The sequence below is a fragment of the Primulina tabacum genome, chromosome 17 (genome assembly GCF_025594145.1).
Source record: "Primulina tabacum isolate GXHZ01 chromosome 17, ASM2559414v2, whole genome shotgun sequence".
Classification (NCBI taxonomy): domain Eukaryota; kingdom Viridiplantae; phylum Streptophyta; class Magnoliopsida; order Lamiales; family Gesneriaceae; genus Primulina; species Primulina tabacum.
This window is the reverse complement of record NC_134566.1, coordinates 28,723,531-28,730,096: the sequence shown is the minus strand read 5'-3', so window position 1 is coordinate 28,730,096 and position 6,566 is coordinate 28,723,531. Positions and strand designations below refer to the sequence as shown.

General features: G+C 38.5%; 1 pseudogene; it reads left to right on the top strand.

Moving 5' to 3' along the window:
- The first annotated feature begins 837 nt into the window (after positions 1 to 837).
- Positions 838 to 5,384, top strand: LOC142530764 (protein LONGIFOLIA 1-like; annotated as a pseudogene).
- The last annotated feature ends 1,182 nt before the right edge of the window (positions 5,385 to 6,566 follow it).

The window sequence follows — 6,566 nt, the reverse complement described above, 5'->3', positions numbered from 1 at the left end:
AAAAAAATGATTGTGTTAGGATTGTAATATATGGTGTAAAATAATATTATGTTTAGTAAGATTTTTAAATGTAGGATAATTTTGAATTTTTTGATGAAAAGACAAAATTGTCCTTTCCCTACGCGGCGGCGGCGACGGCGACAGCATAGGAGGGATTGACTTGGTTAAATAATCACGCGTACCAAACAGCTGACTAGGCAGGATAAAAAAAATAATCCCGCCTAATCACGCGTACCAAACGCTCCCTTAAATGCTAAGCTGAAATTAACAATTAAAATGGCAACAACTTACCATTAAGTTATGTGAATCATACAACTGAACTTCAAAACAAGACCAATCGGAACTTAAAGACAACATCAAGCATCGGTCACTTGTATAAATTTACTAAGATTATCAACAATCGAAGAGACCTTCAAAACTGTCGTAGAAATTTTTACGAGGTCGTTCTCAATCGATATCAAAATTTTGGATACCACCAGAGTTTCTATCCATGAGTTTACACTACCAAAACATGCATTAAAACCAATATGATCTAATTTGTGTATTCCACCAAAAGTCCAACGATGACTTGTAACTCGGATAAATTTTTTCCACTCTTTAGGATTAAACCTCGCATATTTGAGTTATAACCTTGAAACATCCCCTCCTAACCAATTGACATTTTCTATCTGTTATCAAATTAATAAATAAATAAAAAAGGAAGAAGAAGTGAGTGATTAGAGAGTTGTGATAGAAGTGTATTTGCCTAAATGAATGAATCCACTTTCTTGCACAATCTGACAGACTTCCCACATGCCAAAGTAGAGAGGTCCAGGCTCCAGAATCTTGACCCCACCCACATTACATGATCCACATGGAAATCAAAGAATATGACCAGTGAAACTGTGTCCCATACATTCACACTACATCTGACTCAGATTCTCTCCTCAAAAAATAAAATATAATAAACACTTACCATTTTATATATATATTACCTGCACAAACTACATTCCCTCTAAAAACTGTGTTCTCTAATCTACATCACCTTTTTTTCTTGATTCTGTGAGAAAACCCAAATGAAACAGCATTTTTGTTTTCTGGGAAGGATGGATCTTTGAGATTCTGCACTGATGGTGGCAATTCTTGATTTTTGGAATCCAGAAAATCTATAGTTTTAAACATAATCCAATCTCTGTGTAAGTGCTATGTTTTCTGCTTCTCTTTTATCATGCTCACAGTTTCAAGTTTTATGCTTACAATGAAAGTTTATATTTTTTTTCCAAAGTCTGGTTGAATCAAAACCTTAAAACTACTGGGAAAGATTCGGTATATTCCTCCCTGTGGCAGAAAACAAGAAGCAAAACATGCTGAAATAAAAGTCAAGTGATAAAAAAAAAGGCTTCAAGATTAACTGTGTGATCAAAATATTTCTTGAATCGGGTTACTTTCATGTTTGGAGGCAACATAAGCCATTCAAGAAGCAACAGAGGACTAAAGATCCAAGTTTTTTCATTATATGTTATCGGGGAAGGAAACGGATATGCCTGAGAAGATGCTTAATCGAGATCTGCAAAAGCAGATTGGGTGTATGAATGGCATATTTCAGCTCTTGGACCCGAATCATTTTCTTGCAGGCCGGCGTGTAAATGGTCGCAACCACAAAAGACTAATCCAAGGTAGTTTCTCACATTCATTCTTCGAGTTTTCTTTTACAGTTACAGAAAGTTAAAAGCTCGACTCGACTTATGACTCATTATCTATTTTTCAAATAAAACTCAATTATTTGGCAATCTTGCATGTTATTTATGGTGAACCATCTGGAAAATCACAATAGATTAAAGATAGAGATATATTTACACAGTAAAGAGAGGCACCTACTTAGAGATCGGTTCCACTCATCAAATTTCTCTTACACTAAATATAGCTGCAACTTTATGCTTTCAGATGCTCAACACCATTTGGATCCTAAAAATGCACCAAAAGCTGTCATGGTAAGATTCTGCAGGGTACTACTCTTTGTTTTATCGAAGAAAGAAAGAAGAAATTGGTCAAAATTCATTAAAATTAGTTGTCACCTCCATTATTTAATTTGAATAACTTGTATTGGCAGGCAGAAGATTTGGAGGTGCAGAAGGAGAAATCGAGGAGTTCCATGGAATCATCCCGACCCTCTTATTCATCGTCTTCTTCTTGTTCATCTATATTCTCATCACTCGAATGTAACCGAACAGTCAAACCAGAATCGCTTTCTCTGAGGCAAATCGGTATGCCTGAGACCCGATCAAAGATCACAGCTATGAAAGAGCAGAAATCCCATGATCTTCAAGATGTAGTGAAGGACTCGTTGTACAAAAAATCACATGGATTGTCGGTAAAATGTCAAGCTAAAAATGGAAAAAGAGGCCGCGTCTTGATACATGTCGACTCTCCCAGGCCTTTGGAGCTGCCCAAATACGTGAAACCGAAAGCCATGAGTGCCGAGGTATCAACTCGAGTTCTTGCCAAGCCCCAGGATAGTACAAACAGCTCCAAGGATGAGCGGCCGGCACTTCCTCGCTTCTCTTACGATGGAAGAGAATCACGAGAGACATCAAAGTCAACGATGAAGCTCAAAGAACTCCCAAGGTTATCATTAGACAGTAGAGCAAGTACCATGAAGTGTTCAGCACTCGAGTCAAGATTGGATTTTTTGGGCTGTGACTTGCACATGAAAAATGAGAAATGGAGCAAAGTACCCCAAACGAACCAAGAAACGGGAAGCCACAACCGATCATCCAGTTTAGTAGCAAAGCTAATGGGTTTGGAATCTTTCCCAGATAATGTTGCCACCAGTGATAGTGGGCTCACAAACATCAATAGATGCCCAAAAGAAGATTTGGTTTCAAGATCATCCTCAACAGCAGAGAACATCAACCAAAATCATGTTTCTTACTCCCCACGAATTACACGGAATGATCCCGCCTCACCACGATTGCCTAATTCCAATTCTGATTGGAAATCAAGCAACTGTTCAAGGTTTCCAATGGAACCTGCTCCATGGAGGCAACAAAATTCAAGTCAAGATTCTCCCAAAGTGGCTTCCCACAGTAGGACAGCTTCAACAAATATCCAGCATCGATCTTCTTCAGTTTATGGCGAAATTGAGAAGAGAATAACAGAACTTGAATTCAAAAAGTCCGGTAAGGATCTGAGGGCTCTTAAACGGATACTCGAAGCAATGCAAAAAACAAGAGACAGAATGGACAATCAAAGAGGAGAGTCTGTTCAGTTCACGTCACATACAAGGGCATATAGTTTAGATGAAAGCTGCTCTGGTCGGAATTATTGCTTGTCAATGTGGCATGATAAAAAGAATCATCAACAAGCTTTTACCATTAATGAGCATAGCTTTCCGAATATAACAGATTCTTCAATCGTGATCATGAAACCAACATCAGTAATGGACACAGAGAAACATTCAAGATCAACTCAGGTTTCCAGAATAGCAATGCAGCATTTGCAGAGGTTCAGAATCATGACTCTAACCGGTACAGGGATAACTTACTTCACAAACAAGTAGCAGAAGATCTAAAAGCAAGGAAAATTGATTTTGGTGTCTCCGCTCCACATGATTCTTCCATCGAAAAGAAGATTACAAGGAGAACCACAAAAGTAGAGCAAACCTTAAAAGCGTCTCCACAGGTGAAGGTAAGAAGTTGCAATACTTTTGGAAGGAGTTCTGAAAGTGTGAACCCAAGATTAACAGAGTATAGAGGCAGGATAGAAAGACAATTCCATCCCACAACCCCATCATCAGACTCAGCCAGGGTCAAAAGGCATTCCATTAAGAAAGTCATAGAAAAAGGTTCCAACGCCAGGGAACTCAACATAAAGTCAACAAATCTGCAATTAAGTGATGATGAATTTAGTGAGGGAAGCAGCGAGACGAGATATTCAAGTAACCAAGGTGATACAGTTTCTATAAAGTCGGAAGACAACATTAGCTTATCCTCACAGATGGAAACAGAAGTCACAGGCATTGCTCGTTCTATTAGCACAAATACCAAAACGCACAAGGTAAGAAAAGATAGAGATACAAAAACTTAATATAATTCTTGTTTGTTATTTAGCCCCCCTAGTTTACTAGCCTTCGTTTTAGGTATCCCAGAATTCAGCGTCAACATTGATGGAACACAAGCCAACAGTCGAAATTGCAGCGACCATGATGGAACAACCAAGTCCAATCTCAGTTCTCGATACCACAATTTATGAAGAAGATTCACCGTCTCCAATAAAGAAGATATCAACAGCTTTTAAAGGTATTGTTCTCTCTTCAGAATGGCAAACTGAAACTGAAGTGGATAGTAAACTTCACATTATATAAACATATGATTTAATAAGTTTCACCTGTATAATACACACCTGATATCCATCATCTGACGTGTGATTATTTTTTTCTGTTGTGTCCTACTTGTGCAGAAGATGAAAGTTCAAATCCTGATGAAGCTCTATGGAATCTAGAGAAACTTAATTCTTTGCCACCCTATCTTTGTCACGAGAACAATCAAAAGAAGCTAGAAAATATAAAGCACTTAATCCATGAGCGTAGATTGTTGAAAACCAAACCTGATGAAGCTACTGCAAAACAAACTGCATCGGTGGATGTGAGCCCAAATCAGGATCACAGATACATTAATAAGATGATACTCGCTTCACGACTTCTCGAGGATGTGAATGTCATCTCCATGACTGATCAGCTCCATTCCTCGTCACATCTGATCAATCCAAATATGTTCCACATCCTTGAACAAACTGAGGAGATCATGGAAAGGGGTGATGGAGAACTCAACAGAAAGAGTGATTTGTCACAGTCGAGTTGTAGAAGCCATAGAAAAGTTGTTTTTGATATGGTAAATGAGATATATGCCCGCAAAATCGCTTCAGATGGGTCATTCACCCCAGGTAGGAAAAGGGTAAGCCCACAGGTGCTCATAAAAGAAATATATTTGGAGGTGGACCGGGTGCAGCAGAAGACAGAATGCAATCTTGACGAAGAAGAAGGACTGGTCAGAATCTTAAATGCAGATATGATGTCTCGATCGGAAGACTGGGCAGACTTCGGTGTTGAGGTTCCAGCCTTGGTGTTGGATATCGAACGCTTGATCTTTAAAGACTTGATTAATGAGGTAGTCACGAGTGACACTGTGGGTCTGCAGAATTGGCCCAAGAAACATTGCAGGCAACTGTTTAGAAAATAGAAGTTATGCTTACCCTCTGTGCTTCTACATTTCTCGTCTTCTATGTAAAAAAACATCATGTCAAATGTATATATAAATTAACATCTCTCTAGAATCGAGTAAATATCTCATTTACTTTAAAATACCATTATTCTTCATGGCTAAGCCTCATTTCATGAATCATTGTATGCAATTGTAGTTATAAAATAAGTGGATCAGAATATATATCAACACTGAAATTCATTTTAACCCACATCGCGCAATATTAAAGACCAAGAATTGGCTCCTCCAATGTTTTCTGATTCATCATTACCAGTGGACACGAACATTTTCTGGTTCTCAGTAGTTTAGGTGCTTCACAGAAAAGTGATCATATGGTACGACTTTTGACAACTACCTCATGGCTAAAGGAAAGCAGTATAAAGGTGTCGAATGATCATTGATATTACTTATTGCTACAACAACATAAACACACAAGAACTAACTAATTGATACAAAAATAAGGCATAAGGGAGATAATATTGGAATTGGTTACTCCTTTGACTTATCCTTTCCACGCCCTGCGAGATGGAGGATCCATCAAAGTCTAGATCTTGGAACGAATCTGAGAAATGGACTACCAACCCTCTGTAAGCACACAAAAGAATAGGCAGAAACTTGTTCTCGAAAAAAGTGATTTCAAGAGCTAAATGTTTCATACACAAACAGGATTGGAACATAAATATGTGGCTCCTGTATTGTTACAAAATAAGGTAGGAGGCCGGTGTATATAGACACAATCTCATGCAATAAATTTAGAACCCATAAAACTTCTGCTGCTGGATTTGCTCTTGTACTCAGTCCTCGGTGGAGGAGTGCGAAACTGATTTTGATGAGCTAAATGACACGAAAAATTTTTTGAACCAAGATATAAGAAATATGTTGTGGTAGAACCACCTCTGTCCGTAACACAGTCACAATCAGTCCAAAAAAACTGAGAAGTTAACAGGAAACCCGGTTTGAGAAACAAGCGATGACAAATTGAGCCATTCAAGTACTTGAGAACTCCTTTTATAGCTTGTCAATGAAATTCCATTGGTGCATGCATATATTGGGACCACACTACACCACACTGGACCTGATCGGGCCGAGCGCCGTGTGTGTGTTACACCGAGACCCTGCCTATCAGAATTTTCCCCCTTCCAAAAATTTCTGGTGCCTCTTGGGCTCAAATCCCTTAGCTCGAACTTGGAGCTAATAAAGAAGAATATACTTAATTCATTTCCTAATATGGTACAACTCTCACTTCCTTTCATTCACTACTCACCACTTATCCAACACAGACATCTTCATGCAATGTCCCAAGGGGCAAGGACAAACACAATGTTGACA